At 40.8% G+C, this 27,840-nt stretch overlaps 1 protein-coding gene across 7 annotated transcripts in view; it reads right to left on the bottom strand.

The window, feature by feature from the left end:
* The window catches only part of LOC309635807 (uncharacterized protein), a 447,043-nt gene that overhangs the window by 365,868 nt on the left and 53,335 nt on the right, over nt 1–27,840 (bottom strand). The window contains exon 5 of one of the 7 annotated variants that reach the window (XR_014249026.1): nt 2,277–18,756. The exons of the other annotated variants lie outside the window; for them this stretch is intronic. The gene's annotated coding sequence lies outside the window, so the exon portion shown is untranslated. Of the gene's footprint in view, nt 1–2,276; nt 18,757–27,840 lie in introns of those variants that run through there. 7 annotated transcript variants of the gene reach the window in all.

Below are 27,840 nucleotides of genomic sequence, written 5' to 3'. Positions count from 1 at the left end.
GACACCCCAGGGTTGCCAGCGATGCCACTTGCAACCTTCAATCTCCTGTCAACCCTCCCATTTGCTGAATCTGGACAAATTCCAGCTGACCTAGGAGCCTGGGCAATATAGCCTATAGGATTAGCCCCTTGTGATAACAGAGGGTAGCAGGAGAAGGATGAGAAATGAGCCCAAAGTAAAATGCCTGAGACTGGCACAGGATGACAGAGCAGCAGAGGCCAGCTAACTACACCCCAGAGATTTCCACTGTTGGAAGGAGAAGCATAGTGGGATCCCTGGAGACTGCTCTCCAAGGCTGAGAGAAAAGAAGCAGCACTACCCAATGGCGCCCTGACACTCTCAGGCTAGAGTGTACCAGTCAAGCAACTGATGTCCATCAACATGCTCCATGAGAAAGCACCAGCAGGTATCATCTGGGCTAAGAGAGCCACCTGTCAGGACAGCTGGCGTCACCAGCATCTGAGAGCAGACCAGCAGGAAACCTATGGCTGGGCCCTGTTGAAAAATCTGACTCCAGCCCAGCTGATCAATTTCCTTTCCACTCATGTACCCTTACCTGCAGGAGCACTTCTTTCTGCCCCCTTCCTGCAATGGAGGTGTACAGGCAAGCCCAAGGTCCCAGAGGGGAGAAAGGAAAAATTCAAGAAATGGACAGAAACCATGAAATGGGTGTTTTAAACTGGACAGTGGCCAATTAAAACACTTGATTTGGATTGAATATTTATTTGAAAGAGACTATTCTAAACCATAAGTGACTCAAAATGTTTAGGATCAGACCTAATTTCACAGTTTGGATGAAATTTAGTGAAACATTAGTGCTTTCATAAAGAAAATTAAGCAGTTTGCACATAGCTGAGAGGTGACTACAGGCATATCTCAGAGATATTTTGAATTCCATTCCAGACCACTGCAATAAAGTGAATATCACAATATCACAATAAATAAAGAGAGCCACACAATTTTTTTTTGGTTTCCTAGTACATATAAAGTTATATTTACATTATCCTGTAGTCCATTAAGTGTGCAATAGCATTATGTCTAAAAAACAATGTACATGCCTCTATTAAAAACTACTTTATTGCCAAAAATATTCTAGCCGTCATCTGACCCTTTAGCGAGTTGTAATCTTGTTGCTGGCGGAGGGTCTTGCCTCAATATTAATGGCTGCTGACTGAACAGGGTGGTGGTTGCTGAAGGGTGGGCGGGACTGTGGCAATTTCTTAAAATAAGACAGCAGTGAAGTGTGCTGCACTGATGGACTCTTCCTTTCATGAACGATTTCTCTGCAGCATGCAATGCTGTTTGATAGTATTTAACCCACAGTAGGACATCTTTCAAAATTGGAGTCAATCCTCTCAAACCCTGCCATTGCTTTATCAACTAAGTTTATGTAATATTCTTAATCTTTTGTTGTCATTTCAACAATCTTCACAGCACCTTCACCAGGAATAGATTCCATCTCAAGAAACCACCTTCTTTGCTCATCCATAAGAAGTAACTCTTCATCCATTAAAGTATTATCACGAAATTGCAGAAATCCAATCACATTATCAGGCTCCGCTTGTAATTCTAGTTCTCTGGCTATTTTCACTACATCTGCAGTTACTTCCTCCACCAAAGTCTTGAACCCCTCAAAGTCATCAATGAGGGCTGGAATCAACATCTTACAAACTCCTGTTAATGCTGATATTTTGACCTCTACCCCCGTCCCATGAATCACAAAATCACGTGGGTTTTTTTTTTTTTACATCTTTATTGGAGTATTATTGCTTTACAATGTTGTGTTAGTTTCTGCTGTACAACAAAGTGAATCAGCTATACATATTCATATATCCCCATATCTCCTCCCTCTTGTGTCTCCCTCCCACCCTCCTTATCCCATCCCTCTAGGGGGTCACAAAGCATCGAGCTGATCTCCCTGTGCTATGTAGCAGCTTCCCACTAGCTATCTATTTTACATTTGGCAGGGTATATATGTCAATGTTACTCTCTCACTTCGTCCCAGCTTCCCCTTCCCCCCGTCCTCAAGTCCGTTCTTTACGTCTGCGTCTTTATTCCTGCCCTGCCACTAGGTTCATCAGTACCATATTTTTAGATTCCATATATATGCATTAGCATACAGTATTTGTTTTTACCTTTCTGACTTACTTCATTCTGTATGACAGACTCTAGGTTCATCCACCTCACTACAAATAACTCAATTTTGTTCCTTTTTATGGTTGAGGAATATTCCATTGTATATATGTGCCACATCTTCTTTTAACCATTCATCTGTCAATGGACATTTAAGTTGCTTCCATGTCCTGGCTATTGTAAATAGTGCTGCAATGAACATTGGGGTACATGTATCTTTTTTTTTTTTTTTAATTTATTTTTAGCTGTGTTGGGTCTTCTTTGATGCATGCGGGCTTTCTATAGTTATGGCAAGCAGGGGCTACTCTTTGTTGTGGTGTGTGGGCTTCTCATTGAGGTGGCTTCTCTTACTGCGGAGCACAGGCTCTAGGTGCACGGGCTTCAGTAGTTGTGGCACGTGGGCTCAGTAGTTGTGGCTCACGGGCTCTAGAGCACAGGATCAGTAGTTGTGGCACATGGGCTTAGTTGCTCCGCAGCATGTGGGATCTTCCCACACCAGGGATTGAACCCATGTCCCCTGCATTGGCAGGCAGATTCTTAACCACTGTGCCACCAGGGAAGTCCAACATGTATCTTTTTGAATTATGGTTTTCTCAGGGTATATGCCCAGTAGTGGGATTGCTGGGTCATATGGTAGTTCTATTTTTAGTTTTTTAAGGAACCTCCATACTGTTCTCCATAGTGGCTGTATCAATTTACATTCCCACCAACAGTGCAGGAGGGTTCCCTTTTCTCTACACTCTCTCCAGCATTTATTGTTTGTAGATTTTTTGATGATGGCCATTCTGACTGGTGTGAGGTGATACCTCGTTGTGGATTTGATTTGCATTTCTCTAATAATTAATGATGTTGAGCATCCTTTCATGTGTTTGTTGGCAATCGGTATGTCTTCTTTGGAGAAATGTCTATTTAGGTCTTCCACCCATTTTTGGATTGGGTTGTTTGTTTTTTTTGATATTGAGCTGCATGAGCTGCTTGTATATTTTGGAGATTAATCCTTTGTCAGTTGCTTCGTTGGCAAATATTTTCTCCCATTCTGAGGGTTGTCTTTTGGTCTTGTTAATGGTTTCCTTTGCTGTGCAAAAGCTCTTAAGTTTCATTAGGTCCCATTTGTTTTTGTTTTTATTTCCATTTCTCTAGGAGGTGGGTCAAAAAGGATCTTGCTGTGATTTATGTCATAGACTGTTCTGCCTATGTTTCCCTCTAAGAATTTTATAGTGTCTGGACTTACATTTAGGTCTTTAGTCCATTTTCAGTTTATTTTTGTATAGGTGTTAGGGAGTGTTCTAATTTTATTCTTTTACATGTAGCTGTCCAGTTTTCCCAGCACCACTTATTGAAGGGGCTGTCTTTTCTCCATTGTATATTCTTGCCTCCTTTATCAAAGATAAGATGACCATATGTGCATGGGTTTATCTCTGGGCTTTCTATCCTGTTCCATTGATCTATATTTCTGTTTTTGTGCCAGTACTGTCTTGATTACTGTAGCTTTATAGTATAGTCTGAAGTCAGGGAACCTGATTCCTCCAGCTCCATTTTTCTTTCTAAAGATTGCTTTGGCTATTCAGGGTCTTTTGTGCTTCCATAAAAATTGTAAAATTTCTTGTTCTAGTTCTGTGAAAAATGCCATTGGTAATTTGATAAGGATTGCATTGAATCTGTAGATTGCTTTGGGTAGTATAGTCATTTTCACAACGTTGATTCTTTCAATCCAAGAACATGGTATATCTCTCCATCTGTTTGTATCATCTTTGATTTCTTTCATCAGTGTCTTATAGTTTTCTGCATACAGGTCTTTCGCCTCCTTTCGTAGGTTTATTCCTTAGGTATTTTATTCTTTTTGTTGCAGTGGTAAATGGGAGTGTTTCCTTAATTTCTCTTTCTGATTTTTTGTTGTTGGTATATAGGAATGCATTAATTTTGTATCCTGCTACTTTACCAAATTCATCGTTTAGCTCTAGTAGTTTTCTGGTGGCATCTGTAGGATTTTTCTATGTATAATATCACATAAGTGTTCTTAATGGCATCTAGAATGGTGAATCCCTTACAGAAGGTTTTTGATTTCCATCAGAGGAATCACTATCTATGGGAGCTATAGCCTTATGAAAAGTATTTGTTCAATAATAAGACTTGAAAGTTGAAATTACTCCTTGATCCATGGCCTGCAAAATGGATGTTGTCTTAGCAGGCATGAAAACAACATTAATCTCGTTGTACATCAGAGTTTTTGGGTGCACAGATGCATTATCAATGAGCAGTAATATTTTGAAAGAAAATTTTTTCCTGAGCAATAGGTCTCAATAAACGGCTTTAAATATTCAGTAAAACATGTTGTAAACAGATGTGCTGTCATCCAGGCTTTGTTGTTTCATTTATAGAGCACAGGCAGAGTCAATTCAGCGTATTTCTTAAGGGCCCTCAGATTTTTGGAATGGTAAATGAACATTGGCTTCAACTTAAAGTTACCAGCTGCATTAGTTCCTAACAAGAGAGTCAGCCTGTCCTTTGAAGCTCTGAAGCTAGGAATTGACTTCTCCTCTCTAGCTGTGAAAGTCCTAAATGGCATCTTCTTTCAATATAAGACTGTTTCATCTACACTGAAAATCTGTTGTTTAGTATAGCCACCTTCATTATCTTAGCTAGATCTTCTAGGTAACTTGCTGCAGCTTCTATATCAGCACTTCCCGCTTCACTTTGCACTTTTATGTTATGGAGATGATTCTTTCCTTAAACATCATGAACCAACCTCTGCTAGCTTCAAACTTTTCTTCTGCAGCTTTTCACCTCTCTCAGCCTTCACATAATTGTAGAAAGTTAGGTCTTGCTCTGGGTTAGGTTTTGGCTGAAGGGAATGTTGTGACTGGTTTTATCTTCTATCCAGATCATTAAAACTTTCTTCATAGCAGCAATAGGCTGTTTCACTTTGTTATCATTCATGTATTCACTGCAGTAGCACTTTTAATTTCCTCCAAGAATTTTTCCTTTGCATTCACAACTTGGCTAACTGGTACAAGAGGCCTAGCTTTCAGCCTATCTCAGCTTTCGACATGCTTTCTTCACTAAGCTTAATAATCATTCCTATCTTTCGATTTAAAGAGCAACTCTTCCTTTCCTAAAGAGAGACATGCGACTCTTCCTTTCACTTGAACACTTAGAGGCCATGACAGAGTTATTAATTGGCCTAATTTGAATATTGTTGTCTCTCAGAGAATAAGGAGGCCTCAAGAGAGGGAGAGAGACAGGGAAGAGCCGTTCAGTGGAGTACACAGAACACACACAACGTTTATTAATTAAGTTCGCCATATTATATGGGCGCAGTTGCTGCTGCCCCAAAACAATTACAGTGACATCAGAAATCACTGATCCCAGATCATCATAACAAATATAATAATAATGAAAAAGTTTGAAATATTGTGAGAATCACCAAAATGTGACACAGAGACACAAAGTGAGCAAATGCTGTTGGAAAATGGCACCAATAAATTTGATAAACTTGCTTGATGCAGAGTTGCCAAAAATCTTCAGTTTGGTAAAAACAAAACAAAACAAAGAAAAAAATCAAATGAAAACGAAACAAAAACCCCACAATAGCTGTGAAACATGATAAAGCGAAGTGCAATATAATGAGGTACCCCTATACTCAGTCATTCCCACAACAACAAATATACAGATACCCTTTAACCACAAAGGAAACACAAATGTAAAGTAAGGATTTCATCACCGTAAACATTGGCAGATAATGCTGAAGGGCAGTGTATGGAAGACAATGTGCAAGGACAACCTTCCTTTTTTCTCTGGTCAAGAAAGATCTCATGAAAGAAATGGATATTTAGGACTTTTTATGACTAGGAATAATGACTTGGCAGGCTTGGGGAATGAAAATTCTGAGCAAATGATGCTTCTTAAAGAAAAGTTCAAAGACCGTAGTGAGAGGGAATGGGTGAAGGGGCTCTCAGAGGTGTGTGTTTATTAAGCTCTTATCTCTTGGCTGCAATCTACTCTCCTGTGCTCTGCTTTGTGATGCTAGGGCTCAAATCCGTCAAACCATATTTCACCTTTGCCTGCTGAAGTCTTTAAGGTGTGACTCACGGGGGCAGAAGAAGGAGACTAGAGGGGATGGGAGAAGGGATATTTCTTTCCTGTTTTGCTTTTCATTTCTGTTTCTAGTCTGTGGCATTTATCCTAGCAACAGCTGTTGGTTCTGTTTCCAGAGTTTCTTCTACCCTCTCAGAACTCCCTCATAGGTACCTGCATCAGCTGGCCACGGCCCCTCCTCAGTGGCCTTGGTCTTCACTCCCCTTTACTAAGCTTCTAGGTTCCCAATCATCCCTACCTCTCCCCTCTGTTCCCTTAGCTGCTTCCCGTGGCCAAGACTTCTGTGATACTTCAGTATTCCCCTTTGTGTATTTTCAGTCCTCCAATACCTGTTTAACTAATTGTTTGTTAAATTCTCTTTGTTTAAAGAATTGGTATAATTTCTGTTTTCCTGACTGATGCTGATACAGTCATGTGGAAGACAGGAGAAGGGAGCAAACCAAGATTTAACTAAGATTTAAGTCAAGGCAAAAGAAGTGAGTACCAGAGTACCAAGGTGATTCAATGTACAACCAAGATAAACATGGTCATTTCATCACAACCAAAAAGCTATGACAATGGTAGATTCTTAGAGCAAAAGTGAGGGAAGATGTACTGTGCTTGCCTCAAATTGAAGGCAAAAATCTGTATATCAAAGTTCAAAATATAAACATAGTTCTACAGCAGGTTTACAATGGGGCAAAGGGTTATAAATAGATATGTGTGTCAAGAACTCTTTTTGGACAACCTTTATGCAGAAGTCCGGCCATTTATATAATTCTTAAGATTTCCTGTTGAACCTATCTGATGGAATTCCTGCATACTGAACACACAGGGACAAGTGGAACTGCTCAGGTCCTGTTTTGTCATTAACACAGTCATCAACCTCAGGTGGAACACTTAGGAACTCCTACAAATTATGAGAAATGCCTTAGAAATGTCCGGAAAGAGAAGACAGCCCAGCAGCGACGTTATTGCTTGCTGGAAAGGATACTGAGCTTCAGAAAGTGGTCCATCAGCTCAAGCACCACAGAGACCAGAAAGAGGCACAGAGAAGAATTTCTGCGTAGGTTTAGGAGTGAGAGGGTCTTCAGTGATCTTAGTAAATGTGGTCTCTGTGGAGCAGGGGTGGCAGAGGCTGGTGTGGACAGCCTCCAGGAGTGAGTCAGGGCAGCTTTTTGGCATCATTTCATTAGTGCTTGGGAGTCGCTGCTAGGCAGGTGGAGAGCCAGGTGGTGTCTGCCAATGCTGACCTCCAGCACTCTCACTGGCACTGATTGCTGTTATGTACAACTCAGTGCATAAACTGGATCTAATAAGAGGCCTTGGAAATCACTCAAAACTCATTTTCAAATAGGCTACGGTGCATTTTTCCCTTTACTCTCAGTGGCTCAAATCCAGTTGATGCTCCAGAAATGCTAGTACTATTCTCCCTTTCTTATGGCAAAAGGTATAAAAATGCATCCTAACACTACAGAGGAAAAATTTTCTCATCTTTGCTGCTCTCTTATGAAAGGAAGTTGGATTTTTCTCAGCACGTGTAATCTCACAGAGAATGTAGCTTGCCTGTTAATGCCTGGAGCTCTGAGGTTAAACAGGGTGGGGCTTGAATCCTTGCTGGCCCCAGAAAATTACTTAACCTCCCTGACCTGCAGTTTCTTCATCTGGATTGTAAAGGAGATGACAGTATCTTCCCCAGTGGGCTGGGTTGTTGTCAGAAATAATTAACCAAGCATCTATTACCAAGCCTGGCATAGAGTAGGTTTTTGGTCAATGGGAGTTCTTGTTAGTTATTTTCAGGAGCCTGTCTAAAAACTATTAGATCGTATAATTCTATATCCCAAAATTCCTTCAGAAAAAATAATTGTTGAACTCTTTTTAATATGCTCTGCGAAGATTTGCAAGCAACTGGAAGATCTCTTTTTTCAGAACAAACCTGCTTATTACATGCTAGTTTATCCCTCACAACAGGGTTATGGCTGTGACTGCCTCTCCATGGATGTCTGGGTTTAAAAGAATCTAAGAATCTTTGTAGTTTGCTGGAAGAGATTAAGGCAATACCTCAGGGCAAAGACCCCACTGCCTCTGTTATCCTTGGGGTCTTCAGATTACAGTTAGAGGTGCCTCAGACTGTAAAGAGGTGCAATGGGCATTTGAAAATTTCCTCTCCAGCAACTATTTCCCTTTCTTCCTACAACAGCACTGATTTCTTAGGACTGTTTGTTCACTGATTTGTTTGTGGTGAGCCATCCTCCCTGACTTTCAGCCCCACAGGGTGTAAGATTCCACCTTTACCTTGTGCACAAGCCAATGAGATCATGGCCCTTCCTGGTCATGGTGTTTCTTGCAAGGGTGGGCATCTGACCTAAATTGATCCAATATGGTGAATTTTACAGAGCTGGCAGGAAATTCTGGGTCAAAATGTTTGCTCTCCTCTGATGGGTTCACCCTTGTGATGGGATAAACCTGGAGCTTCTGGGGGTATGAGGTGGAAATGAATCCAACACAGGAGAGGGAAGAGTCACTAGGAGAGAAACTTGAACTCCAAATCCAGTCAAAGCAAAATCAGAATCTTGAGTTTTCAATAGCCAGTAAATTCTCCATTATGCTTAAGCCAGTTCGTGCCTGGAAACTGTCATTGGCAAGAGTTGTGACTGATACTAGAAATAACTCAAGAGTATTTGAGCCAGTATTCACCATAAGAGAGAAAATTCTGATTCTCCCAAAACTACTACAGAATTTGTGATTGATTGCTTTCTTTCAGACACTACTTTGCATAAATCTGTCACAGGAAGCCCTCCATTGGTTGTCTCCAACAGGGAAATGGAAAAGAAAGCAAAAATTTAATTTAAGTGAAAAGAATTCACATAAATGCATAAGGCACTTCCCTGCAGGCTAAACTACCAAGGTCATTTTGCAGGGAAATTCTGATAATAGCAATATACACAATAATGAAAATAACAATAAAGCTTGGTAACTACCAATAACATCCCAGGAGAACCAAGTATTTTCAATGAGATGCCACATCTATGAAGAGGGGAACCCTCCCCACATTCCTACATTGAGCAAAGCCTCTTCCTTCATGAACTGGAGTCTCCAGCTTTCTGAGGGCACCACGTGACACCCCTCTGCAGCCTAGAAAGGGTTTGCTTGGTGGTGGTCCAGATGCTAATTACCTTGAAGAGTAAATGGGTCATAATTTGTATCAGAGATGTTGCTGTAATTACAATACAATGAAAAAGCCAGAGCTTTTAATTGTTTCCACTTCAATAATAGACCTTGGGCTTATGGGCTAGAAGCTAAGAAGCTCAGCCAGCTGCAGACTCAAAATCTGACATCCTCGTCATCCACATTTCTACCCTGAGGGCCAGCTGGGTAAACTGTCAATGCAGAGTGGTCTCTGGGGGATTCCTGCTGGGTTCTGTGTGAAGCAGCATCAAACAGTTTCTTTTCTCCTGAATGCTGTATGTAATAGCTATTCTGTGGAAGAAGAGACAGAGGCCGGCCAGTGGCAGAGATTTAAATGATACCAATGGGTTTCTCCCTGCAAACCCAGCCATTCTCAGGAATGTACTTCCTATCACGCATCTATCTGGGAAGATGCCTGGTCACAGCGTGATTGATAAATTAATCTATCTTTCTTTCCTTCCCTCCCTCTCTCCCTCCCTTCCTTCCTTCTCCTCTTTCTTACCTCTTACCTCTGAAGAGTTTAGAAAATTTTCTGAAGGAGCTGTGGAAGATAGAGTAGACTTCCTAAACTTCTATTTATAGCTTCCACCATTGATTTTTTTTTTTTTTTCTTTTGTCAGTTAGGGTTTTGTAGCTGCAAGCGGCAGCTACTGATTCTGGATAATGAGCAAAAAAGATTTTATTGGAAGGATGTGAGACAGTTCACAGAACTGAAGGGAAAACTACAGAATCAGACATGGAAAAGTTGAGAACCAGAACACGTCTGGGATCCATGTAGTAGAAGCTATGAACAATCTTTTCAGGGCTCTGCAACAACCATTTTCCTTCTTTGCAATAACTGGGCTGAAGAATCAAATTCCTGGGCAAGAGAGTTCCACAGACCTAGGTTGGCTCAGTTGCCTCAAGCTTAGATTTCAGAGCACCGGCAGTTCCACCAAGACAGCTCCATATAGAGGAGGGGTAATTCCCCAAAGGGTTATCCAGGAAAAGAAAAATGGCATCTGGGTGGACAAAAAACCAACAGATTCCATTTATAGTACCTTTGATCAGGCTGCTTCCTCTACCTGAAATGTCCTTCCTTACAGCAGACCCTACTCAGCCTTTTGAATCTAGCTTAGACATCACCTCCTCCAAGAAGTCCTCCCTGACTCACACACATACCCTCACTAGCTGCTGAGTTAGGCTTCTCACAGTCTCCTGGGTTCCTTTCTCTTACTGCCCTTAAAACATTGGAGTGTAATTTATCTGAGCATCTGACTTGCTTGAGAGAAGAAACAATTTATTATTCAATCTTCTATCCCTAGCACCTAACACACAGTAGGCATTCAACCGATGTTTCTTGGATGACTGGTTGGAAGGAAAAATGGACCACTGAATGAATCTGATAGTTACAGAATCTGGACTGTACTAACTTTAAGTTACAGCTGTATCTTTATACAGAGAGAATGAATCAATTATAATGTGTTGATCCAATAAGTATCATCTTCAAGGTAGTATCAATACAAATTTCTTAAAAGATTTGTTGCAGCTTTGGGGGCACAGAATATAAATACCTGTTTATTTTGCACCTAATAGCTCACTGTTCATCTCCTATCTCCTGCTGTTCCAGAGATACATATGAAGAGTGAGGGTTATCACTATCATTCTCCCAAGCCAGGGAATGGATATGGAGATGTGCTGTGTCCCTAAGTACCATTAATTTATTAGCTTTGTGAAGATTATTTTATGGTCTGGCTTACATAATACCTAATCCAAAGCAGATGCTAAGTAAACACACCGGTGAAATCAATTCAGTCATAACAATTCACCTCAAATAGCTGCTATCCAGCACGTATGTCTGCCTTCCCAGCCAAGGACTAATTCATCATTCATCAACCACGCTTTCCCACTCAAGGTCATCAGAAAATGCCCACAAATTTATTTAAAAATTTGCAGGTGGTTTTCACATGAGTGCTTCTTGGTTAGGAGGGGGAAGGTTAATAGGACCTGGTTTGCTCCCATGTGCTGCAGACTTAAGGAATGTTGAGGAATGTTAACTGCAGTAGAGACTAGTAAACAAGTTGGATCCTCCTCCACCCTCTGTCTGGCTGTCTTAGGCAGCGTAAGCACGTTTTCGACCTTACTCTCAACAACTTAGTTAATACCTACCCCAACATGGGTGGGAAACCCTAGGTGCGGCCTTAATATCCTAGGTCAGGTCTGCTTTTAGTCTAGAATGCTTTTGTACAAATAGAAAAAGGCACCACCTACTACATAATCAAATTAGAAACAAGTCTTCTCCCCAGGCATCTGAGTTAGCAAAAGATGCCCACTCTGGTTGGATGCAGCCAGACAAGGGATGCAGCCCTGTGCCAGGGGTCATAGCCTGGGAAGCAGAGCACAGACTGCACTTCAGGCTCTTTCACCTCTCAGCCAGCAGCACCTTTGTGAAGGGAAGGAACACCCACACATGGCATCCCTTACATAGATAAACCTGGTCTCCAGCAAAGAAGAGAACATGACAAAGAGTCAAACTACGTATTGCAAATCCATAAGGTACTGTCGGGAATAAATCGACCCCCACACTTATTATCTACTTGGAAAGCTAACTGGAAAAGCTATAAGGAAGGTCAGCCTCAGCATCAAGAAAGAGAACCAGTTCTTTTTCATTTGTTTTTAAATTTTAAAACATCAAACCTAAGGAAATGTATAAATATTTGTGTATATACTATCAACCACCTAGATTTAGCAATAACATTTTATCATATTTGGTTCAAATCTTTTTTAAGCCTTCCCACACCAAACCACCGCCATCCCCTTTTCTTTCCTCCATCTCCAAACTGTCCTCCAGTTGATATTTGTCCTGCCCGTGCCTGTTTTTGATACTTCCCCTATGTATTTTTACATAAACAACATACATGTGCTTTCTTAAGTATATGATTTAGATGTACATATGTAATAAATACATAACATAAGCAACATATATCACATATAAACATATAATAAAGATATAATGTAACATAAAATATATAATGTAAATGACATAAAGTTTGGTTTTTAAAATTTTACCTAAATGGTATATATAATTCAGATCCTTCTATAGATTGATATTTCTACTCCAATATTATCTTTTAGAGACTGATCCATATTAGTACATGTAGCTCTATCTCATTCATTTTAACTGCTGTACAGGATTGCATTATATGACTAATTCACAACTTATGTGCCCATCCTTTTATTGATGGGCATTTAAAGTTTTCAATTTTTTGCCTTTACAAAAATGATGCAATGAACATTCTTGTGCCTGGCACTTTGTATATATGTGCAAGAGATTTTCTAGGTTATATACCTACAAGTACAATAGCTGGGTCTTAGGATATAGACACTTCCAACTTTGATAGATATTGCCAATGTGCTCTCTAGAGTAGTCTTACCCATTTACATTCTCACCAGCAAGGTGTGAGAATGCTTGTTTCCCTATATCCTTGGCAAACTGGTTTTATCAGATATTATCCTTTTGGTCGACCTCGGGAGTGTAAAATGGTATCACAATATGGTTTTAATTTGAATTTCCCTTGTTATTAATGAGACTGAGTTTCTTTTTCTTTTTCCTGCACTGTCCAGTTTCATATTATTTGTCCATTTCTCTTGGATTATCTTTTTTCTGATTTGTAGGAATCAAAAATACAAATTTTCATTAAGAATGTTACTTACAAGAATTATAAGTATCTTCTTTCAGTCCGCAGCTTGTATTTTACCTTTGCTTATTGTGTCTTTGTTGGTATAGAAGTGTAATATTTCAATATAATCATATTTTAAAACCTCTTCCCTTTGGTGTATACCTTTTGAGACATAGTTCCCTATGTTTAAAAGTTCTCTATGCTTTCCCCTCAAAGTTTTAAACTTTCCTTTTAATATGTAGGCCTTACTTCCATCTGGAATTTGCTTGTGTATATAGCATGAGGTAGGGATAATTTTTTTTTTTCCACAGCCAATTATTTCAGCACTTGAATAGTTCTTTCATTCTCTGCAGATTTGTATTGCCATCTCTGTTATGAACCAAGTTTCCATGTATTCATGAATCTGTTTCTGGGACCAGTCCATCAATCTATCTGTCTCTCCTTGCACAGATACCAAACTCTTTTCATTACTTCCAGAAAAGGCAGTTTTTACTGATACCTGAAATGGCACCATTCTTTGGGTGAGATGTGAAAATCTCCAGGAAGGGCAATGATCTAAATCAATGATAATGTGACATGCATATCTTGCTTGGATTCCTTCCAGTCTGTCAATCTACTGAGAGAAGCACTGACAGGGAAAATCAGAGGAAGATCCAGAGCACACAGGGCTTCCAGGAAAGGGGAGGGAGATAGAGTTGGATAGAGGGGCTCTCGGGCAGATAGTAAAAAATATGATATCTCCAATCTCTAATTTTTTCTAGGCGTGGCCCTGAACATAAATATATTTGCCTAGAAATATGATATTTCAATATATAAATGTGCCACAGCATTCCCCACTCTTATCATAAAATAATAACCAGAATCATAACTTACATTTATTGACACATGAGCTAAACACTTAACATGCATTACTTTATTAAATCCCATAATATGGGTAATTTCCTTGAAATATAGATGAGAAAACTGAAACTCAGAGAAGGGAAGTGACTTGTCCAAGGTCATACAGATAGTGAAAAAACTCAGCTTATGTTCCTTGCTAGATTACATTGCCCTCCATGCTGTAGAATGTACCACACTGTAGTGGGATTAAGTACTTTTGAGGGGAGAGAGTGAATCTTATTTTACCGTTACGTCCTCAACCCAAGCACTGTGTTAGTCACACACAATAGAGTCTCAATCAATATTTGTAGACAAGAATGAATAGATGCATGTTGGCTGTGGGGTCTGTGGTTTCTGAGTCATGAAAGGCCTAAGTGGTTTACTCAGGAGCCTGGTGGGGGGAGAAGAAACTTACTTACTCTGAAAGCCACGCCAAGTCTCTTTTCTACTTACCCTCAGATGACGAGCTGAGTTATGAACACACACAATGTACTTCTTTCTACACAGATATCAGGAATGGGCAAATAGAATTGGGGATGGGGACACACAAAGGCCAGTGCCTGCTACACTTCCAGCTTGAGCATTTGCTTCCAACCTCTAGAAATAATCTTCCCATTTCCTAGATATTTCAGCATCACTGGCTTTGGTTCTCATCAGAGACGACACAACTTTGCCTCCCCATGAAGTTGTGTGCTAAATCTGAAAAGCAGTTTGCAGCTCAACCCCACAGTGACTGCTGCTGCGGTGGGGATTCCCAGCCTGCACAGAGGCCCCTGCTGCTAGTGGAGTTCCCCGAAATGAGAAGTGAGTGGGCCACAGAATCCACTGGTCTCTGGGGGACTGTCAGCACCACGACATCTCCCCTAAAGAATTGTGTTTTGCGGGGGGGGTATCTGCAAGGTGTGGGTTATAGTATGTGGGGAGATGGTTTTGGAAGGCTTGAGTCTCTCCCCATACTCCACAGAATTAAATGGATTGATCAATGATGGTTTCCTGGCAGGTAAGCCTCTATCACCTACCTCTTTGGATTAATCAGTTTACCATCTCTGAATTCAGCTCAACTTCAGACCCTACTCAAGCCCTACACTGTGGCCCCTGTTTCAACCATAAGCATTTAGGAAGCTTTCCACCTGAGACAGAAAGTGCCTCAGTGTGAACTTCTTTGTGCAAGGAACTCACAGCTGCTGTAATGATCATTCACTTGGATTCTGGCATTGATTCACAATTCCCTGGAAGCTCTGTGCTTTCTGATGGCTCTGCTGCCTTACGGCTCCTGCATCAGCCCTCACCATCAGCTGTCTGGACCTAGCCTCAGATGCCACACTCCTTGCTGAGGATTCCTGCCTAATCTCCCCAAGCACCACTGTCTTGAGCTTCCACATGACTTGATGTGCAATCCTGCGGCCTAAAGAAGACCCCTTACTTTCAACAATCCATTCATCCTTTTGACAAATATTTCCTGTATATGTACTATGTTCTAGACATTCTTCTAGGCATTGGGATACAACAATAAACAAGTAAAAGTTGCTGTCCTCAAAGACTTATATTCCAGAGGAAAGAGAGAAAATCTACACATAAACAAAAAAATATTTAACATAATATCCAGTAGTAATGAACAACACCATAAAAAAATAAAGTTAGAAAATGGGGAGTAACATGGGGAAGGGGTGTCACTTCAGACAAAGGGGCCAAGTAAGAAGGTAACATTCGAAGGAGACCTGGATGAATGAGAGAGAAAGCCACGTGAAGATCTATGGGGAGAACATACCTGGCAAAGGGGCCAAGGTGGAAATGAGCTTGGCAAGACAGAGGAACAGAAAGTAGACCAGGGTGGCTGGAAGAGCAGGACGGAGGAAGAGAGTGGCAGGAAATGAAGCCAAAGAGACAGGAAGGGGCCAGATCAAAGACTGTGTGGATATTTGAGGCCACGGTAAAGCATTCTGATCTTACTACAAGTCTGTTGGAAAGCCATTGGAGGGTTTTAAGCAGGTGAATGACATTTTTTTATGTTTTTAAAATCTGCATGGAGGACAGACTGAAGGGAGAAAGAGTGAGAACAAGAAGCCAGATGGGAACCTATGATAGCAGGCAAGATAAGGCATGGCAGAGGGTGGACTGGAGTGGTGACAGTGGAGGTGATAAAAAGTGGTCATATCAGCATATATTCTGTCAGGTCTTACTGACAGGTTGGATGGGGAATGAGGGAAAGAAAGGAGTCAAGGATGACTCCTAGGGCTTCTCTCAGACCTGACCTAGTTTAGGAGTATGAAATGAGAAAACAAGCATATGAAGATATGCTCCTCATCAGCCACTCCTTTTGGAGACCAAGCCTCTTGGGCCATCAGACCTCAGCCTAAATCCTCAAACCATCCACTGGCATCTAACCCAAATTATAGACATAATCATAGGAAGAAATGAAAAGTTTCCTGCATATACGCCTTCCATGCATATACTGATCCAGTGACAGTAAACTCCCAGGATGGAGATACTAGGGATTCTGAAACTAGTCTAAGGCCCTTGAACACCCCGAAATTACATTTTGATTACGGATTAAAGGGGCAAAAGGCCCTTGCTAGGCTTGGCAAATGTGCGGCACATGCATCACCTCCCCCTATTAAGCCCATGAGCCTATCGCTAATCAACAACGTCATTCTTATTCGTTGAGACTGGATGCTACCTCACACTCCTTATCAACACAACACTTCACGCAACCACTACCAATTAATCAGTCAGCTGACAGATGATTGCCACTCTGGCTTCTGAGTTATCATAACAGTTTAGTTCTTCAAGATCAGACACATCCTTAGGTATCCTTTGACAATCTCCTATCGGGGACAGTTTTCAGCCACATTATGAATGAAGCAGGAAAGGAAATATATTTATTAAGTTTTGACCTGAACACTTTACATAGACTGTGTTGTCATGTTTCAGTAGAGTTCATCTTTGATGACAATGTTAATCACACCCAGGCACACTCAGGCATCCAGTGCTTTCTAGTCACCTAACTTCCCACTGTGCTGTCCCTAGGGGATCTGCCATTGCTGAGTGATTCTGTATGCCTCACACCTTTGCTTACCTCCTTCCCAACCAAGACTCCCATTTCTCTTTTCTCCCTGCATGTGATACTAGTTGGTAATAGGTTAAACCATATACATTTAATCCTGACGTCATCTGGCTGATATGTAATGCCCCCTTTCCCACAAAATGATGCCTTAACCCAGCAAAATGGACCACTCTGTAATACCTTTAAGGTTATCATGCTAATAATGGGGATTTCTGGAAATGTGACAGAACTTCTGCGCAGAAAGGTATTTCAGGGTGTGAGGGACATCTGGGAGAGAAGGGGTTTTAGCACTTTTATGAGCATGACACTGGAAAGGCAAGAGTCCAGGAGGGTACCCCATCTAACATTTCATGCCATAGAAAGCCAGTCCAAAATAAAGGAAGGGAGCCCTGCTAAGAGCCACTTTTAACAATCTTTGGGGCAGAAGAAAATTAATATGCTATCCTGATTCTTCCAAAACTCTTCTACTAATTCTGCACTCAACTTCTAGGTATTACTTGGAATCAATTTCATCCACACCAAACTACAGGATAAAGAAGCTCAGAAGGGAAATTTCTTAACCGTGTATAGTACTCTGACCACATCCTGCCCAGAAAGGAGGGGCTGAGCTGTGGGTCACTGCCCAAGGCATCTAAATGCACAGGCCTTCTTGGTTGTTTATTTTATTTGGGGCCCATGCACTTGGACTTTTGAGAAAATTCTGTCACCATTATCAAGATAATCTTTCTTACACTTTGGGGAGTTTAACCCTACCCACATAGATAGAATGACTCACCCCGGAGGGGTCTGAGTTGGTGTCTGGTAAGGCAGTGAGATTAAACAACTGCTTTAAACAGCAGTGTCCTAAATTATCCCTGTAACAATTGTCTTTAAGAAGAAAGGCCCAGAGAGAGCATCTAGATATTATTTCACAGATACCTGAGACAAAGTCCCAGCAGAAAATAACGGCACACTCAAATTGTGTAATATGAAGAGAGTTTATGATAAAGAGACTCTTTTCAGAGAAGTGGTCTCGGTATGGGGAAACAAGAAATAGAGTAGCACTAGGGGCTAGAAATGGCTGTACTCCCCTTACTGTCCCTAGGCCTGAACAGGCAATGGGAAGGAGCCGTTTCCAAGGAGAGAGAGGATTGTGAAGAGAGGGTCCCTAACAGGAGGCAGGGGCTATGACTCACAGTATGGGGACCCAGATAGTCCACAATGTCCCCACAGGAAGGGAGTCAGGGGAATAAATACTCCAATTTCACTCTTATCTGATTGCCAGATCTCCTGCTGGTGCCTCCAACTAGCCAATTCCAACAGGAAGCCCAGGACAGGAAGCCCAGGGCAAGGAAGCAGTCCACAGGTCAGCCTCCCAGGGCACAGAGCTAGGAGGAGAAGGGTGACCATTGGATCTAGAAGGGGTAATCAGAAGACATGCAGCAGATATGGTGCATGTGTAACTCAAATTCAAGAAACTCAAATCCAAGAAAAGTAAGACATCTCTTTAAGCCTTCTCTAGCTTTAAATATATTTATCATTTTATTACATAACTTGGTATTCTTCTTTCCAGATTACCCAAGTATTCCTTTAGAAGAATGTATCCAAATCCAGGGTGGAAAATGGGCTTTATCTCATATGTCACATGTTATCTCACATATCTCACATGTCAGTATGAGTCATACCTGCCTTCACTGTCTAGTTGAGGACTGGAAGGTCCCACTGGGCTCAGGACGAAGAAGTGCTGCGTTTGTTGATTAGTAACGCCTGCCATGGACTCTGGAAGGGCAAGGTGCAGAGAACTCCTCATATTAATATGAACCAAAGCAAAAGGAGAAATTGAGATAATTATCCAGATAATCTGGTTTAAAATAAATTTATCCAAAATATTCCCTTTAAGTGTATGTTTATGTGTTTGTGTATAAATTCAATCTCTCTGCTTTCTCCAGTACAAAAAACATTTTTTATGAGTATTGCATACACTATATCATGTCAGTTTCTAGAAGCATGAACAGTTGAAACGTTTGACTTTATCCTACATTTATGGCTTTTGTGTTCACATGTTCAAACAGCATTGGTGATCTTACAAAATGACTTGTTCCTTTTATGTTTACTCTCTAGATTTACACAGTCCAATGTGGTAGCCATGAGCCATGTATAGCCACTTAAATTTAATTAGAATTAAAAAAAATTCAGCCCCTCAGCCATACTAGCCACATTTCAAGTACTCAGTAGGCACATATTGGACAGCACAAATATAGGCTGGTTCCGTCACTGCAGAAAGTTCTATTGGAGGATGCTGCTCTAGATCCCAAGGCTAATTGTTGGACACAATGAAAATGATGTGTCTGTGAGTATCACTTAGGCATTTCAATAATCCCATTACACCAGGCAACCAGCTAAATGCTTTATAAACATTACCTCATTTAATTGTTTTTTTGTTTGTCTTTTGCAGTGAGACCGCTTAAGATCTGTTCTCAGGAAATTTCAAGTATACAATATGGTATTATTAACTATAGTCATCATTCTGTACATTAGATGTACATTAGATCCTTAGAACTTCATCTTATAACTGAAAGTTCACACCCTTCGACCTAACATCTCCCTATTTCCCACTCTAGTAGCCCCTGGCAGCCACAATTCTACTCTCTGTTAATATGAGATGGGCTTCTTTTTTTTTAGATTCTACATATAAGTGATACCATACAATATTTGTCTTTATCTGGCTTATTTCACTTAACAGAATGCTCTCCAGATTCATCTGCATTGTCACAAATGGCAGCATTTCCTTCTTTTTTATGGCTGAGTAATATTCCATTGTATATATATACCACATCTTCCTTATCCATTCATCTGTTGACGGACACATAGGTTGTAGCCATATCTTGGTTACTGTGAAAAATGATGCAATGATCATGGAAGCACATTCCTTCAAGATCCTTATATCACGTGCTTCAGATATATATACTCAAGAGTGGGATTTCTGGATCATATAGTAGTTGTATTTTTAATTTCTTGAGGAACCTCCATACTGTTTTTCATAGTGGCTATACCAATTTACATTCTGACCAACAGTGCACAAGGTTTCCCTTTTCTCCACATCCTCACCAACATTTGCTATCTCTTGTCTTTTTGATAATAGTCATCCTAACAAGTAAGAGGTGAGATCTCATGGGGTTTTGATTTTTGCATTTCCCTAATAATTAGTGATGTTAAGCACCTTTTCATGTACCTATTGGTCATCTGTATGTCTTCTCTGGAAAAAAGTCTATTCAGGTCCTTTACCCAATATCTCACTTAATCTTCACAACTATCCTATGAGGGAGGAATTCTCACTCTCACTTTGTTGACAAGGCCAAGAGAGGTAAAGTAACTTATCTCATAACCACAGGTAGTAATTAAAAGAGCTCAGATTCAAAACTAGATCCTTCTGACATCAGAGCTCATGCTCTTTACCATTATACCTGCACCTGCAAAAGAAATAGCAATTCTATTGAATAATTCACTTGGTTTTTTGTTTAACACCTGATACTCCCTAGAGATATTAACTAAGTTAATATACAATTTGTTTTCAAAACCAGCTTACTTCCTTACATTATATATTGTCATCTGTTGTTCATAATATATGATAAAAATATGAGATGTCCTTGAATTAACTTTTTCTCCATTTTTCGTATTGTGAATATGAATTAATAAGTAAATAAATGATTGTCTTAATACTTGTTCCATCAGTATCAGTCAGGATCCCATCAAGAAACAAATGGCATATTCAAACTGATTAACTGAGGAAAGTTTAACAAAGTGATGACTATTTATCAAGGTGCGGACAGCGTTTAGGAAAGCAAACAAGGAAAAGTACATACCCCATGGCAAGCAAGAGTGGGAAGCCATTACTACCTAAAGCCTGTGGTAGGGGAGGAGCAAGGAAGGGAGCACTTTCTGGAGCCAGAGAAGGCAGCCGTGTGGAGAAGGCAACGGATGGAAGCTGTGGCCTTTTGTAGAGGGACACAATGAACTTAGAGTACCTGAGCAGAGAGAGCCACCTCACTCACCAACTATCCTCCGAGGTGAGGGCAAGGCTGTCCATTGAGATAGTCCATACAGTGCAGCTTTCTGGGCTACCCAGAAAGATGGAGAAGAGTGGAGAAAGGGCACATACAGAAGATACTGTACACATTATCTGTTACTGTTGTTTGGAAAAAGACTAAGACTGTGATGTGTGAGGCTAATGTCAATGGGAATAAGTTGACTAACAACAGACTTCCTTATCTCCTAGAGAGTCACTTTTGGACAATTAGATCCTTAAGGTAGAAGAAATGCCCAACCTCAGGCCCAGGAAGGCCATGGGTCTCTTCCCATCACCAGTTCAAGTACAGTAACTGAATACTGTACTTCACTATGGGATTTCTTTCACGCCATGGCAAAGGACAGGGTAACTATATCATGGGGCTAATCTGAAGCAAACAGGGACTTACCAAGAACATTTGCCTGACTGTAAAGGCTGTTACATTAGTGGCTCAAGAATTGGCAATAAGAGTCACAGTACTGAGAATAAGGACCATGGGTGGTCTTAATTCTAGGGCCATTTCTATGAGCTGCCAAATTTAGCTTTGGGGACTAATCTTTAACTCACTATTTTATTAAGTGCCTACTAAGTTGCAGATACCGGCAACCAGTCACCCAGTTCATCTCATTATTCCTGGGCATGCCATTCCCTTTTCTTTAGTTATAACTTGGTACATGCTGCTCCCTCTCTCTGATACTCCCTCCTGGACCTGGTCCGGAAAGCTCCTACCCTTACTTCAAAACCCACCTTGGGGATCACATCCACTGGGAAACCTTTCCAATTTCTACCCTGAAGGCTGAGGGGCTCCTTCCCTGGGATCCCTACAGCTCTTGGCTCATTCTGCTATTACAGTGGGTATCAGAATATTTTTACATGTCTGTCTCCTCAGCTTGGTGGAAGCCAGTGTTTAGCTTGGGAAAGGTTGGTTTTAATTAAATTTTAGCATATAAGTATCTTTCAAAGGCACTGTGTTAGGCATTGTGGGACTAGGTGTGGGAGTAATGGCAATATGGGAGGAAAGAAGTAGATAAACAAGGAGTAAATAGGGGACTTTCCTGGTGGTCCAGTGGTAAAGAATCCACCTTCCAATGCAGGGGACGTGGGTTTGATCCCTGGTCAGGGAACTAAGATCCCACATGCCACAGGGCAACTAAGCCCACGCGCCACAACTACTGAGCTCGCGCGCCTCAACTAGAGAGCCTGTGTGCTGCAAACTACAGAGCCCACGCACCCTGGAGCCCACGTGCCACAACTAGAGAAGAGAAAACCCACACGCCACAACTAGAGAGAAACCCCCGCGCTGCCACAAAAGATCCCGCATGCCTCAATGAAGATCCCGCGTGCCACAACTAAGACCCAACACAGCCAAAAATAAATATTAAAAAAAAAAAAAGAGTAAATAAAGTCCCTGACCCCTGCCCTCAAAAGAAAGACAATCAGATAAAATACAGGCTGTCCAGATAAATTTGAATTTCAGATAAGCAACAGAATTTTTAATATAACTTTCAAAATATATCTCATGCAAAATGGAACATCATACACTAAAAAAGTATTTGTTTATCTAAAATTCAAATTTAAGTGGGTATTCTGTATTTAATTTGTTAAATCTGAAAACCCTGTGTTCAAAGGACTCATCCACTAGTTGATGATATAAGATGTGACTACATGGGCCATTAGTGCTATCAGGCAGAGCATACTAAGAACACAAGAGTGGTGCGGTTTAGGGAGTGCTAGGAGAAACTCTGGTGACACAGGCCTGGATCAAGCCCTCCCTTTTTTTTCACTACAAAGAGTTCCTGCCAATAAACTTGGCTTCTCTCTGGCTACTCCAGCTTACAGAAGCATGGTGTGATTGAAAGCACCCTGGATTTGAAATAGAAGATCTGGACTTAAGTCACAGGCAAAACACTGACCAGCTGTGTGACTTTCAGGAAGTCACTAAACTTCTCTGAGTACCATTTTCCTTTCCCATAACTGAAAAACTCAGAACCAACTTAAAAAAAAAAAAAGGAGGGGGGAGTCCTTATGTACTTGGGGATATCTCTTATGGGACATACTCTGAGAAAAATTAGAATTTTCCTGTAGAAGATTCATCCATTGCCCCCCCTTTCCTTGCCTCCCATTACTGACAGACACTGGCCTCTAGGCATGAGCCAAAAATTAATACTATTCCATGTCTCATCCCTCAGAATCTTCTATATCCGAGGTCAGCAAGCTTTTTCTGTAAAGGGCCCTACAATAAATATTTTAGGCCTGGCAGGCCATCTAATTTACAAATTATCAACTATTTTAGGCTTTTCAAGTTTCTGTTGTATCCACTCAACTCTTCTATTGTAGCGTGAAAGCAGCCAAGGATGATACGTAAACAAACGGGTGTGGCTGTGTTCCAACACAACTGTATTATGGACACAAAAGTAGAATTTCATATACTTTTCATGTGTTGTGAAATATTATTCTGCTTCTCCTGATTTTTAAAAATCTTATAAAATGCAAATAACCATTTTTAGCTCCCAGGTCAGGCCGCAAGAAAACAGACAGTGGGCCAGATTTGACCCTGGGGGTGGGTGGAGGGGGGTATGCCCAGCCCTGTTCTATGTAACTGAATTGTTAACCCATGATAAACATTTCACCCTGGAGGGATGGTCCATCTTCTACCGTTTGTGCCCTAGAGCAGAGCTGGGAAAAGAGCTGGTCTGAGTTCTTAACCAGCCCTGGCCTCTGCTGTAAACTTGCAGTGTGAATCCGGAGAAATTATGTCACTACTTCCTGTCTCATCCTTCATCTGTTTAAAAAAAAACCAAAACAAAACAGGGTGAGGGGGCATTATATTTAGCAAGCTGCTAAATAAAGTGGTTGGGAAATACAAATGAGGTAAGTAAGGACAGACACTTAGCAGGGACGGTCCAAGTGTTGAGTAATATTGAAAATATATGGCAAGAGAAATAGAGAAATCAAATTGCTTTCCTTGTAAATTTTCCACCACGATGTTTTTACTTCATGGAAAGCAGAGTAAGGTGTGAGGTCATTTTTCCTTCACACACAATTCACTTTCATGGAGTTTGTAAAAAAGGAGAAGTTTCTCTCAACAGAGAAGTCTCGATGCCTGACTGAGCCAGAAGGGAGCATTTTCTCACAAAGGCCATTTCTGTCCCTCCCTTGCTCCTCCCCTGTCTTCCCATACTTCTCCCCACCCCCATCTCAGCTACTCTGAGCATATCCCACTTTTCCTAGTTATAGAGAGACCCCATCTTGAGTCTTTTCTTCTGCAGGATTGTGTTGCTAATAAATACCAGGTATATCGTGAAGCCAGGAACCCAACACAAACACACTGCTTGGAAATCATTGTTGTTTTGATGAGATATCAAAAAGATAGAAAAAAATGTTTTTAATTCTTACATTTTTTCAATTCTTAATTTAAAAATTCTTAATTTTTTTAAAAAATTCTTAAAAAATTTTTTAAAAATTCTTTAAGTTTTAACTCTTAAAACTTAGAGTACAAAGTGCCAGGTAAACAATGATACAGAAAACCCAAGTATAGAGAAGAAGGTGCTTGTTTCAGTAACCTGGGAATCTTGTGCTGGTGAGACATGGCAATCAACTTTAAATGACAATCCTAGGCAGTTTAGGAAAAAGGGCCCTTCAGGTGACTTGAGGGGAAAAGATCAGGTTTTTATAGAAGTAGAAAGCAACCACCAGAATGGAATGATAATTAGAGATAATTGTAGTCAAGTATAAGGGTGCCAGAATCCTGGTGTCTACCCAGCAAGTACAGTCGAACCTCTCTTTTAATCACTTCAAACATGCCATTTTCATTTCTTAGCTGGTGAATCTTTCACAATCTCAGTGTATCTATAGAGCATTTTGGTTCAACCAAGGTCAAAGAAAGTAAGAGGTGCATCTGCCATAGAGCCTCCCAGTCCCTCTCAGATGCTTAAGTAAGTGGCTTAAGAGAAGCAGTGTGGAGCACAAAATGGATCACCAGGATTCAAGACCTGGTCTTGCCCCTTTTAAGCCAGTGAATGTCAGCATTTGAACTTCTTTGAGCCTCAGTTCCTTTATGCGTAGAATGGGGATCATGCTGTTTTACCTAACACACAGCTCTGTTGTGAAGCTCAAACAGCATGACACATAAAAAGGGCTTTGCAAATTATAAAAATAGAAGTGCTTTCTATGATTATTATTGTTATTGAAGAAGAAATAGTTTGGATCAACTGCTAAGCTACTGAACAGCTGCTTCAGTTAGTTGAACAGATGGTTTTAAGGGTTAATAAGCACATGTCTTGGTCATCGCTTAGGCCTAATGAGTCAGTGCCCAAGAGCACGAGGCCCAGATCATGGGCTGCATGGGACCAGCTCATCTGACTTGAACAGCAGGAGCTTCCAAGTTAAAGAAATCTGGAATTGAATTCCATATCTACCCCTTAATTCACTAGGAAAGTCCCTTATCCTATCCAAGCCTCACTTTCCCCAACCCTAAAATTGGGACACAAATACTATCTTGAAGGGTTGTTGTGAGACTCAGAGATAACATAAATAATCTTTGGTACATAGTATGTTTTTCATAAATAGGAACAAGTACTGTAAAGGGAAGAGGCAATAGCTTTAACCCTTACCAGCTATTTTATAAATGCATGTGGAGTTTGCATATGTGAACAATCTGCTCAAATCTATTCCTATTTCTTGAAAAAAAATCCAAAGGCATGGCCCACTGATGATGGTATTTGTACCTAAAAATGACAGCACATTATAAACTGACTTCTTTCAGTTACATTTCTTATTATAATAGTCTGTGAGATACACCAAAGAAAAATTTGATAATTTGATCTAAACTTGCCATAAGGCTGCCCCATGATTAAAACTGCCGATGCTCCACATGCCCCAACACTGCCCCTTGTCTACCATAGTGAATCCTTTCCAAACTTTGCCCATATATGCAACCCAACACCCTAGCCAAACTGGACATCTCACTATTTCCCAAAGTAACCCTCTGCCTGGAAAGCCTAACACTGTACTAAACCAGTTATCCCAGAAACAATGAGACACTGAGATTTGTGTGCAAGAGGCATACTGGGGAGTTCTCAGGAAGACCTATGAGGAAACAAGGGGTGCAGGATTGGGCAAAGGGAGACGTTAAATCACGGTGAAGTTCCACAACTGAGGTCTTTAAATGATCCCACGTGAAGCTCTAGAGCTGGCATGGCCCTTCAGGGATGTCATGATTGTGTCCAGGGGCTGTGTGCTCTACCCCACATTGACCAGTCACTGCAGGTGCGATTCCCTCAGGGAGGGGTCATAACCTTTGGCAAAGGGCAGTTCTCAGAGAGGGACGCTGAGATCTGTCAGCGGCCAACCTTCCCTGCAGCTGGGCAATGTGTGTGTCCTGCTGAAGGGGCTTCTGCGCAGCACCCCACCACATCCACTACTCCAATTTCCAAACTACTGTCCAGTCCTCAAGGCCCAAGTTCACCACTGCCTCACCATGAAGTCCCTCTGACCCTGTATTCTCTCTTTTCATACCTGAGATACAGCCACCATACCTACAAGACACTTCCAGGTGCCTCTTCCGTTACCACTGAGTTCAGAGGTCACAAAGCTCAAAACATATACTTGGTATTACTTCTCAAAATTCCGGTGAATGTAGAGAATGAGAAAGTTATACCCCTTAAACACATGCAGTAATGTGTGTTCTTCTTATAGTTAAAATTTCCAAGACCTCAGCACATTTAAGCATACTTAATTCTTCCTAGTCTGTCTGGTTCCTCATTTTGTTTGTAGGAAAAAATATTTCATTGGTAACGATACACTTCTATTCTTACACAATATCCACTGGGGTTTTCATTTCCTTTATTTGCTGAATAATTTTTCTTTATAAGTATTCTCTTGAAAATATAGCAAGAAGTACTATATACTGAAAGGAAAAAGTAAGACTAGATGAGCAGGGTCAAATTAATAAGAAATCCTCCAAATTACACAAAAGTATCAGCCATGAAGAAAATATGATTGTAACGAGAACTCAGTATTCACTGTAAGTATACCTATCCAGCTCCCTTTAGAAGTGAAGAAATGAAGATTAGTGTCATATTAATGCCATTATTTCACAAATCGAAATGATTTATTGGATTAAAAACATGAAAATGGTTGCTTTGCAATAAGTAGGTTATGTGAATGAATAAAATTGAGTAAAATGAATGAATGAAGCCAAATCCTTCTACCAAATGGAAGAGATATATGTGTGAAAGATGTAAGTATATTTATGTTTATATGCATTTTTATACATAATAAAATATATAAAATAAAATATATGCTTATATTATTTTGTATGTATTTATATATACATATGTGTATATGTACACATATGCATTAAGGAAATACACACATACACATGCTTCCCTAAAAAATTATATATAGCTGTTGTCTTTTGGGTAATTACACCACTTCACTCTGACAGCCCATTGCAAAGTGAAGGGCTTGAGTATCTCCAGCCCTAAGTCAACAGTATGGCTGCCTGCATATGATCCCTCCAATGCTTCCAAATCTACAACACCCTATACAGCATTACTGTTAGACCCAGGCAAGTGGCCCACCCCCGTAAGACTGTGCTGCCAGAATGGTGTTAGCCTACTGATTTTGTATGATTTGCTCACATTGGACATAGGATCATTCGGGTTGTGGAGTAACTGTCCACTTTTGGGCTTGAGCCTGGCATTTGTGGGTCTGCCAGTGTCCCCACTGCAGTGCTGCCTCCAGTCTACAGAAGCCCAGGTTTGGGGAGAGGGCAGTAGGCATCCTTTACCCTG

This window comes from Balaenoptera borealis (genome assembly GCF_965194805.1).
Source record: "Balaenoptera borealis genome assembly, chromosome: 10".
In the NCBI taxonomy this organism is placed as follows: Eukaryota; Metazoa; Chordata; class Mammalia; order Artiodactyla; family Balaenopteridae; genus Balaenoptera; species Balaenoptera borealis.
Note: the sequence above shows the minus strand (reverse complement) of the source record. Positions and strands in the feature narration are given on the sequence as shown.